An 11,726-nucleotide genomic window follows, 5' to 3' on the forward strand; every position below is an offset into this window, starting at 1 on the left:
CACACACACTCACACACACGATGCGCAAAACTCCGCATTTGAACGGTCAATAGCAAATACTTAAACTAATAACAAAACATACTTACAGTAGCTGATTCAGAAGTGCCAGATTGTCATAGCAAAGTCAGAATTACCTCCTCTCCTAGGTTCACGAAACGGTCGTCCATAAAATGCATTGCTGTTCTGTTGTAAGTGATCTTAAAGATTCCTAAATGCATCTACTTTCGGAAGGCCAAATAAAGTGCTTTTGCTTTCGCCTAGAAACACACAGCGTCTCCTTGACATGGCTGCTTCAACACTAACTGCTGTTCCTGAAACCACGCCTTCTTTCTTTGCACATTTGGGCGGCATTATGCAAATGTTTCCACATAGTGAGGTAGATATGTGGGGTGTGTTAGAACGAGCCGTTTTAGGGGGGCGTGGCAGAGTCTTAACTTTGATAAAGAATATCTCTTTGGTTTTGAGACTTTAGTCTTTGCAACTTCAGGGATCTTATCTATTCACAATCAGCTTGTAACACTCCAAAGAGAAAGGAAAACTTGAAATCGCATCATATGACCCCTTTAATTTCATAGCACCTTCATTTAGGTTATACTTTCAAACTCAATTAAAGCTGCTCAGCATGTGTTTGTTGAATACGAAACTACAAAAAAACTATGAAAACATACTGAATTGCCACATGAATGAAGTGAGCGATGAAGATTACTAATACAGCACCAATATGACTCACCCATTTATTTATTTTTGAAGATTTTTAGGGATGGTTGCTTAATATAAACCTATTATATTTGACATATGTGGTTAATTAGCATGAATATTGTACATGAATATTGCATTGAAAGACTTATGCATTACTGGAAAATGCCAAAGAAACTATCACCTGTTTTAGATTTATTTGTCATCTCTTAGAAGATCTCAGTTGGTCTAAAATCTGGATTATCAAGAGAGGGTCCATCATACGGAATGTATATTATTTGTTTTTACAGCACTGGGTGAGAAAAGCAAACAAGCAAGACTATCTACAGTAGTTTCATTGTCAATGACAGCCAAAAAGCAAAAGAGCATTTACACACTCAGCAAAAGGTCATTAGAGACCTCTAAACCAGTAGTTTTTCTCATCAGCTCTCCCCATGCTAGCATAAAAAGAAATAGTTCTGCAAATTACCTAAACTGCCACATGAATTACCACATGCACAATAAGGTAGTATTACATTAAGATTAGAAACTGCTTGTATATCTATGTCAAAGTAAATAAATCAGGTTCAACATGCACACTGGAAGTGTGGGTGTGGGTTTGGTTTTCAGGGAACACACAAAATGGTCAAATGTGTATCATGCCATGCAAGTTGTTTTGGATAAGCATCTGCCAAATGTTTAAATGTATTAAAAATGTACTGATTTTAGTGATATTTACCAATAAATTAGCCAAAAGTGAGATGGATTGAAGACTTAAATGCAATGCTTTCATTAAAGACCTTTTACACTTTTATTATTCTCACAGTATGGTGTCCGTGTCCATACTAATAAATATGTTTTGCAGACCTTTTATTTACACTATAACAAACATCTCAATCACATGCTGTTCACACTAATTATTTCACATTAAAGGAGGAGTTCACCCAAAAATGAACATTTGCTGAACATTTACTCACCCTCAGGCCATCCAAAATGTAAATGAGTTTGTTTCTTCATCTGAAGAGATTTAAAGAAATTTAGCATTACATCCCTTGCTCACCAATGGATCCTCTGCAGTGAATGGGTGTCAGAATGAGTGTTCAGACAGCTGATAAAAACATCACAATAATCCATAAGTAATCCACACCACTCGTGTCCAACAATGAAGTCTTGTGAAAAGCTGCATGTTTGTAATAAACGAATCCATCAAGGCATTTTAACTTCAAACCATTGATTTCTGCTAAAATAGTCTTCCATCTATAATATTGTTTTCAAAACTGAAAAAGTCATCTTATCTGAATCAGGAGAGAAATATGCACAGATAAAGCACCATTTACAAGTGAAAATAGTCCAAAACAGTTCTAAACAAATATGTTGGTGGATTTTAATATAAAAATACTTTTTTTAATTCTTTTTTAATTTTTAATTTTTATAAATTATTTTATAATTATTTATTTATTTTACATTATTATTATCATTATTATTATTATTATTATTATTATAATGATGGATTTGTTTCTTACAAACACAGCTTTTTTCTTTTTTTACTTCACAAAACATTAATTTGACTGTCATGTGAGCTACTTGTGGATTATTGTGATGTTTGAAATCTTATTCTGACTCATTCAGCAGTTTGAACTCTCATTCTAACGGCACCCATTCACTGCAGAGGAGCATTGGTGAGCAAGTTATGTAATGCTAAATTTATCCAAATCTGTTCCAATGAAGAAACAAACTCAACTTCAGTTGGGATGGTCTGAGGATCAGTAAAGTTTCAGCAAATTTTCATTTTTGGGTGAACTATTCCTTTAATAGTCAAAAATATAAAGGTATTCTTCTGATCTAATCTCAGTATACAGAACACACACATACAGATTTGCTGTAATGTCTAGAGTAGAAGCTTTTTTTATATAGAAACAATGTATTCAATGATTCTTAAAGCAGTTCAGTTTTGATTCATTTCAAAGCTACTCACTTCACTAAATAAATAATTCTTTTTATTTATATTTACCTCTAACATCCATAACAAGAAAAAATGCAAATTGGGGTAGAGAGAATGTACAGTTTAATTTATTACACACATGCTCATAAAAACACTACAGTGATGGGACCAATGTACTGTATCTCCTGCATTCTGTACTATTCAAAATTAATAACAATGTGCATTGCCTATGAAATATAAAATTCAAGCTTGTCTAAAGTCAAGGACAAAATACAGAATGAGCATGAACATTTTTAAAGACTTTTTATATTCATTCCTTCTGCACTGCACTTCTCAGAGATCAGGCTGTTGCTAAGCAACTGTAAAATAAAGCAGAATCCTCTTAAGTCAGATAACGTCCTAACAATTGCTGTACATACTCTACACATCAGTGTTCCATGTGTATTTCTATCAGCTGATGCTTACTGTAATATGGAGAAAGTGAATGTAACTGAAGTCTACTTATTCAACGAACACTATTCAAACTCTCAAATATAAGACAACCATTTTTGCCCTATGGATAAAATCCAACAATGGCTTGAAATATAATATTCGGTTGTGAGAAAACTGGCAACTTCACTTATGGTTTAGTCTTTGTGCTCATTCTATACTGCGGTGTGCAAGTTTTACTGTCTATTTAAGTGGGCTGTATCTGAATGAATGCAAGCGTGTGGCAGTACAGTCATTTAAAAGGCTTTTTATGACTCATTGCATAATATCACATAACATTAAACACGTCATTTTCATGAACTAGAAAAAAATAGATATTTGTAGATCCCCACTGTCAGTTTATGTAATGCAAAACAACTTCCAATAGCTCAGTCTAAACTATAATACACTGTAGACTGTATTCACTGTATTGCATTATCTGTGATGGAAAGGAAATACATTACTGTTGCTCACTGAAAAGGAAAGTGAATTTAGCTCACTGGTGTATTTTGTGCATGATCTATAGTTGCCATGGTAATGATGGCTGAGTACAGTATAATGAATATCACAGTCTAGTGTTCTCACTGCTCAACATTTCTTATTTTCACACACAAATAGACAAGAGATAAAATGACAAATAGGGCCTACTTATGAATTTGAGGAGTGTTGGATTTCAAACCAGGATACAACAGCTGATTGGCAAACTTCTCGCACATTTACACAGCATTTGGAAAATGTTTAGCCAAAGGATTTGATATGCATTTCATCAGTTCATGCATTCCCTGGGATTCCCACAACTCTGCCATTGCTGTTATTTACTACTGTTTAAAGTCACTCTCTGACTACCTAATCTGCCTTTTGTGGTTACTGAAATGTTGTTTAAAATGATTTTGACATTTGAAATAGGCTTTTGTTTTGACTTCACAAGTGCTAGTAACTATTCTTTAGATATTTTCGCACAAGAAATACAAACTTGCCATTTTTGTCTGAATCGATGTTTTCTTATTTAGTGAACTGTTAAAAGCAATGACAAGGCTACTTTATGATGACTCGCAATCGTAGGCTACTTTAGTAATTAACAATATTACTTAATCACCTGCCACCTTACTGCCAAATGACAGGACGATTGTGCCTTAGCGATGCTTTAATAGAACACCTAAAAAACAAATATTTGCATAATATCTGTGTATTAGTCTAAATCTACAGAAATCTAGATTATGTAGGCTACTTAAATCTGTTTTATAAAGGTGCGTGAGACCCTCAATGAGCTCACGTGGCCTGTAAACACATGCGCGAGCAGGCGCTATGACATGAATAATGTGGCGGAGAGCATAATTTATGATTTGAGACATAATGCAACTTCATAACCAATCCTCGCACTCAGGAGTGAAGCGTAGGTGAACTTGTTTGATTGACGTCGTGGGAGTCCGTCCGCAGACCACCGTATGCACGCGCGCAGCCATTGCACTGAACCGCACCGACGACGCAGAGAGGATGGAGACGATCGACGATCGACAAGGAGGCACGATGTTTAATAACATAGAGAATTCGGTCGTTTTTGATTAAAAACGTCATCCACTGTTATTTCCACTGGATTTTTTGGAAGTGAGGGAGCCGAAATCCGTTTTTTGTGTGTGGAAAACGTCTTTTTCTAACCTTGTTCATTCGGTCCCAAAATGAGCAAACTGCTCCATGCGGTACGTACGAATTGAGTGCATGTTTTACATGTTTCGTTAGCTCTCTACAGAACTCGTTTCATTATAGTGCCAGCGTTTGAATGTTCATGCATCTTCCCTGAGACGCAGCTGGCTGAAATTAAAGTACGCCTACTCAAAGTCAGCAGCAGAGCTTTGCGCATGTTGCGGGTATCATGTCTCAAATGTTCAGAAACACATCTGATTGAGTATTGACCTCTCTGTCTCAAAGGAGTTCAGGTGCATAACGGGTTCTTGCTAAGTAGCACAAGTTAACATAGTTGTTCGTAATCTCTCCGGTCATTTCTAGCGTCAAATCTTTATGAATTTACTCAGAAACGCAGTCCAGGGGTGTTCAGGTTCAAGTTCAGGTTGGCACTGTCGCTTATAAGGTTTACTTGAGTTAACCGCTTTAAATGTGTGTGCTTAGGTTTTATTACCCCAAAAAGAGCCTGTAGTTGATCAACTTTTCAGCAACAAATACACTGTAACGCCATTCATTCACTTGTCAGAAATGTGTAACAGGGTGAATACAGGTAAAGTGGGACACTTGAAGATCATTTGTCAGTTGTCTGTTTTTAAAATATACAGTAAACCAAAATGGCTGCATTAATGTCAAACCATTTTAGTTTATGGTGCACTGATTTCATTGGGGATTTTAGACGCATATTCACTAATATTTAACAGAATAGTAGCCTACATATGTATTTTGCATATTTTTGAATGTGCAAGAGACCTTAAAGCTTTTCAGTGTATTCTTAAGACAGAATATGAGTCTGTATAGAACACTGACATTTTATACACTTTATGTGGGTTTAGAGGTTTGAACATTAGTCATGTCATAACAGCCTCCTTATTTTATTGAGAAATAATTTTGGAAACTCCATGGGACCCTGATTGATTTGTGCTGTTAAATGTTGAAGTGAGAACATTTAGCCCACATAATAGTTAGCAAAATAAATAAAAGCAATGTGGTTTAAGCTTGCAGGTTATTAAATGTGTTTCCAAAGTTCTTTGAAAAGGGCAAACTCTAAGAGTGGGCGAATGATATACAGTTCCCTTTCAGTCGGTCACTCTCGACGTCACGTCGGATGACCGACGAAGTAATTTTAGTGCAAAAGTTTACTTTAAATCAATTTCCTATACAGTAGATACATTGTCAAGAATTACTGTATTTTATTATATTTTAATATAATAAAATACATTAACATAACAATATACTGTAGCTTTATACTCAGTAGTCACCTATATTATTTACTCTTCAACAAGGCATCTGCAAAAATGTCAGAGATGCAGGATTGTTTCTAATTTTGGTTGCATGTCAGACAAATAAGCATTTAGATTGATATGCAGAATAAATTTACATTTACATTATGAGTTAGATTATTCTATTATGATTAATAGAATAATATTTAGACACAGAACAAAATAATTTTGCTTGATGGAGCTCAGTGGACTTTTTGTATGCACTTGGCTTTTTATTTTAACCAAAATGTATTCAATAGGCTATATAACATCCTTAATGTCCGTATACTTGAAATGATAAAAAGGTAGTTTGAAAGATATGAAGTCATTGCCTTCGAGAGGCTCATCACTCCCTCACAAGGTCACCAAATCCTTGGAATGTTTTCCTCTAGAAATCCATCGAAAACCATCTTGACTGGGCAACAGGCCAATAAGAGTCAGCTAAATTATCTGGGTCTCTCATGTTAGAAAGAGCAGAAAGAAAAAGCAGAAAATATTGGTAATAACTTCCTTACCCGTTCAGAATCAAGAAAACCTTTAAAAATAATAATAATAACAGTTGGGTGAGGCACAATTATTCATTGCGATGAATTTAAATGTATTCATTTTGATGTACGTACGGGTCCATTTGAGGCTTCATGTTTCAGAGTTTATTATGATGATTTGTGACCCTGGACCACAAAACCAGTCTTAAGTGTCAATTTTTAAAAATTGAGATTTATACATCATCTGAAAGCTGAAAAAATAAGCTTTCCATTGATGTATGGTTTTTTAGGAAACTGAAGTTTTGATATATTTACAGTAGGAAATTTACTAAATATCTTCATGGAACATGATCTTTACTTAATATCCTAATGACTTTTGGCATAAAAGAAAAATCAATAATTTTGACCCATACAATGTATTTTTGGCTATTGCTACAAATATACCCCAGCGACTTAAGACTGGTTTTGTGGTCCAGGGTCACATTTCAGGATTAATGATACATAAACAGACCTGGTTTGAAGGAAGCAGCAGAGCAGGGACTGGATCGCCTTGATAAAGCCAATCAGATTAAAGTAGGTCTTCTGTCAACTAGGTCACCCCGACCTACATAGCTTGTCCCATGGATAATACTCAGCTTTTTTAATCATAATGTACCTATATCATGATAGAGCAAGGAGAGACATTTATTAAATTCACAACATACTAAATAATCGAAGAGGTGTGGATTACCAATACAGATCTACGTATGTATATAGTCCACACTGGTATGGTGAAAAACTAATATTTTAGGGAAAATAACTTATGCCTTTGTTTAGTTAGAGATATTTATCACTAAATATAGTTTGCATATATAGTGCTGAGACATGTCTGACCTGCCAAAGTATAAGGTCTGATGATAACAAACAAATGCCATTTTTAGTTACATAATTTTTTTATTTTTTACCTTGAAATATCGGTTTCACAATCATTCTGATGGTACACTGACTTCTAATAAGGCGAATGCACATGTACAGCTATCCACTGTAATTACCACAGTGATATATTTTACAACAGCGAGTTCCACTCACTTAACTGTATAGGGCAGGGGTGCCCAAACTCGGTGCTGGAGGGCCGGTGTCCTGCAGAGTTTAGCTCCAACTTGCCTCAACACACCTGCTGGTAAGTTTCTAGTATGCCTATAAGAGCTTGATTAGCTGGTTCAGGTGTGTTTAATTGGGGTTGGAGCTAAACTCTGCAGGACACTGGCCCTCCAGGACCAAGTTTGGGCACCCCTGGTATAGGGGCTCCAAAGTCACAAAAATACACAAAACTACATACAGTTGCTTTAATCAAATTATTATTGCATGAAGTTGTTACTGGACCTTTAAAGCGTTCGTTTTTTTTACTCAGTTTCATCATGCTACTGCTCTTCAAGCATTTTTAAGTATTTGGATTCACATGTAGTTTTAGGATTTCTCCTAAAGTTGCTGGATTACATCATGCCATGTGTTACTCTTTTAAGTTTTTACTCTCTATCTCCCTCTTATACACACGTTTTCTCACTCTCAATAGTGGTGTGGAGAATGGAGGCAGCCAGAGCTGGCACTTTAATGCCATGGTGCTTTTTCCTCTTCATGTCTGTCAGCGGGTCGCTGCATAATTAGCTGCAGATATCTGCACAGGTTTCCATGGTGCAGCATCATCTCTGTGTGAAAGGCCTGCCTACACATAAACAATCTCTCACACACACATACACAACAGAATGCTCGAGGTTTAGCACTTTATTAAAATTATCGCCTATTATTGCAGATCTGGAACACCCTTACTCACTATATGACTTCACAACTAGGAGCAAAGCAATGCATCTGCTGTCTTCTTGGTGGACATAACGGTTCTTTGTTGAAGTGTTTGTTGAAGTGTTACTTTCCCATCTGTTGTGTGTTGTGCTGTGGTTTGCCAGTCATGGGAACACCCACAAGTTGTCACCTTTTGAATCATCGCTGTAGGTAAGAATGTCTGCCTGATGCATAATTTTCAGCACTTGCAGTGTAATCGGTGTTCTTCAATGACTTGCGGTTTACATCCTACTTAGGTTTACCTCAGGAACGTCACGTTGAGGTTATGAAGAAGCGATATTTGCTCTTTCTGATTCTCTTTCTGTGTGTCTGTCTGTCTGTCATGATTCTCTGTACGCTGGCAGAAAAGACAGTTTTTCGGCTTTTCAGCCTACAGACAAGGTTTCGTTTCAGTGTTGTGTGGGCGTCTGCAGTGTAAGAGCTTACTCTGCGGAGAGAGAGCCAGAGAGCGGGGGCTTCCAGTTGTGCTCTACTGCAATGGCAGGCTGAGAGCGGCCCCTGCTGTGTGTGAGGAGGGTGACTGATTGCTGAGGGAGATTTCTGAAGAGCTGAGTAAAAGTTATTCAGCGTGCTTATCCACTCAATCAATCATTCACTTTTCCACCTGCAGCAAGGGCATTGGCTGTATTTTATTGGACCGGTGGTGTGTGAGAGGTTTCTGAAATGAGGAGGCAAAGTCCCTTCTTTGGTCAGTTTTATTTGATGCTTACAGTTTATGGCTTAAGACATATGGAACATCTTACCGTACACTTGAGATTGTTGACAACCAACCAATACTATTTATACTTTTATGAATATAAATTAAATGTATTTAAAGTATACACTACTATTCAAATGTTTGTTTTTGAAAGAAGTCTCTCATGCTCACCAAATCGGCATTATTTGATCAAAAATACAGTAAAAATTGTAATCTTGTGAAATTATGACCTAACCGTTTTATATTTTAATATACCGTATTTTAAAAGTATTTTCTTTCCACCTGCTGAATTTTCAGCAGCCATTACTCCAGTCTTCAGTGTCACACGATCCTTCAGAAATCATTCTAATATGCAGATTTACTGCTCAAGAAACATTTCTTCTCACCAATAATGGAAAAAATTTGTGCAGCTTATATTTTTGGAAACTGTGATAATTTTTTTTCAGGATTCATTGATGACTATAGAGTTCAAAAGAACAGAATCAATAAATCGCAGAGTTTATTGAAGACTTGCTCTATAACTGTATTCATTTCTTTAAAAAAATCGAATTGACCACAAGCTTTGTAACAGTAGTGTACATTTATACTAATATAATTTGTAGTAACATATTATTTATTAAAACCAAGTCACAAACTTCAAAAGTTGAGCATTTCTGCCTCCATTCATATGACTTTTTGCCTTCATTTGCACTTGATGTTGTACTTGTGGTCATGTGGTCTTTGTTTGCTAGAGTTTTTGAAGTTCACAATATTGTAGATGTCTCATTTGTCATTTTAAGTTAAGAAGGGTTTTCACAAGCGCCCCCTATGTGCACTTGGCATGCCTTTTTGCCTTTCAGAATTGTTTTGAGGAGTCATTGCCTCCCTTTCTCTCTCAGACAAAGCACATCTGTACCTCTGTACAGACAGTATTTGTGTTTTGTGTTGGTTTGTGCTTTCCTCTTGAGTGAGCAAGTTACCTTGGCCATTTAAAGCAAAATATTGCAAATAATATCACATTGATGTAAATAACAGGGAAATTGTTAGGTTTGATGCTGATATAGGGTTACGAACAGTTCATATGTTTTGTGTTCTATGTACTTGTTTTGGAAATGTTACACAGTTACCATTAGGTAGGTATTGAGTTTTGAATGTAAACGCATAATATATGCAATGTTATTGAAGATTGTTATTCATAGTGGGGGTGGTCTCACTGAAAATGCATCTGTTGGACACACAGGGACTAATTGTTTATTTGCGTCAAGCTTGAGTAGACTGCATCAGGGCAAATCAACCCACCATCTCCTAATTCACAGCTTCTTATTAAAACAGTCAAGAGGCAGGCTGACCTTGGGAGAGATTGGCGGGTTGACGTGATTGGAATAAACAGTGAAACAAAAAAAAAACCACTTTATTTCTTTGTCGCTTTGTCTTATTCTTCATTTGTATTCCGACTGAAATGCACATCTTCTCATACACAATTGCTGACACAACATGACCTGAGAAGATTCACACATCAGCAGGACAGACCACGTTACTCAAATATTCATGGATCTTTTTAAAATTCACAAGCTATTTGCTTTGATTTTTCAACACACAAGTAAAGGTCACAAGACTGTAAATCCACATCAAGTGTAGCATTTAGGATGGCATCACAGTAACCTAATAATAATGTTATTAATAAATAATGAGCTTTACTAAAGTTGCCCCACTTCCTCACAATGAGATTTATAAAGTGCATACATTTTCAGGAAATATTCAAGATCAAGCTAGCTGCTAAAATGCCTTTTAAAAACTATTATGCAGTAGTTTGCACTGAAGAACTTGCTTTTTTCTTTTTTTCTTTTTTCTTTTCTTTCTGCATTATGCTTAGCCCTTCTAGTTTGGCCAACAATGCACTTTATACTGCCATTCGAAATTTTGGGGTGTCATTTTTTATTTATTTATTTTTTAATTAACATTTTCATTTTGCAAAGATGCACGGAGAGAGAGCCAGAGAGCGGGGGCTTCCAGTTGTGCTCTACTGCAATGGCAGGCTGAGAGCGGCCCCTGCTGTGTGTGAGGAGGGTGACTGATTGCTGAGGGAGATTTCTGAAGAGCTGAGTAAAAGTTATTCAGCGTGCTTATCCACTCAATCAATCATTCACTTTTCCACCTGCAGCAAGGGCATTGGCTGTATTTTATTGGACCGGTGGTGTGTGAGAGGTTTCTGAAATGAGGAGGCAAAGTCCCTTCTTTGGTCAGTTTTATTTGATGCTTACAGTTTATGGCTTAAGACATATGGAACATCTTACCGTACACTTGAGATTGTTGACAACCAACCAATACTATTTATACTTTTATGAATATAAATTAAATGTATTTAAAGTATACACTACTATTCAAATGTTTGTTTTTGAAAGAAGTCTCTCATGCTCACCAAATCGGCATTATTTGATCAAAAATACAGTAAAAATTGTAATCTTGTGAAATTATGACCTAACCGTTTTATATTTTAATATACCGTATTTTAAAAGTATTTTCTTTCCACCTGCTGAATTTTCAGCAGCCATTACTCCAGTCTTCAGTGTCACACGATCCTTCAGAAATCATTCTAATATGCAGATTTACTGCTCAAGAAACATTTCTTCTCACCAATAATGGAAAAAATTTGTGCAGCTTATATTTTTGGAAACTGTGATAATTTTTTTTCAGGATTCATTGAT

Source organism: Sinocyclocheilus rhinocerous, unplaced genomic scaffold (genome assembly GCF_001515625.1).
Source record: "Sinocyclocheilus rhinocerous isolate Xijiao unplaced genomic scaffold, SAMN03320098_v1.1 scaffold55, whole genome shotgun sequence".
In the NCBI taxonomy this organism is placed as follows: domain Eukaryota; kingdom Metazoa; phylum Chordata; class Actinopteri; order Cypriniformes; family Cyprinidae; genus Sinocyclocheilus; species Sinocyclocheilus rhinocerous.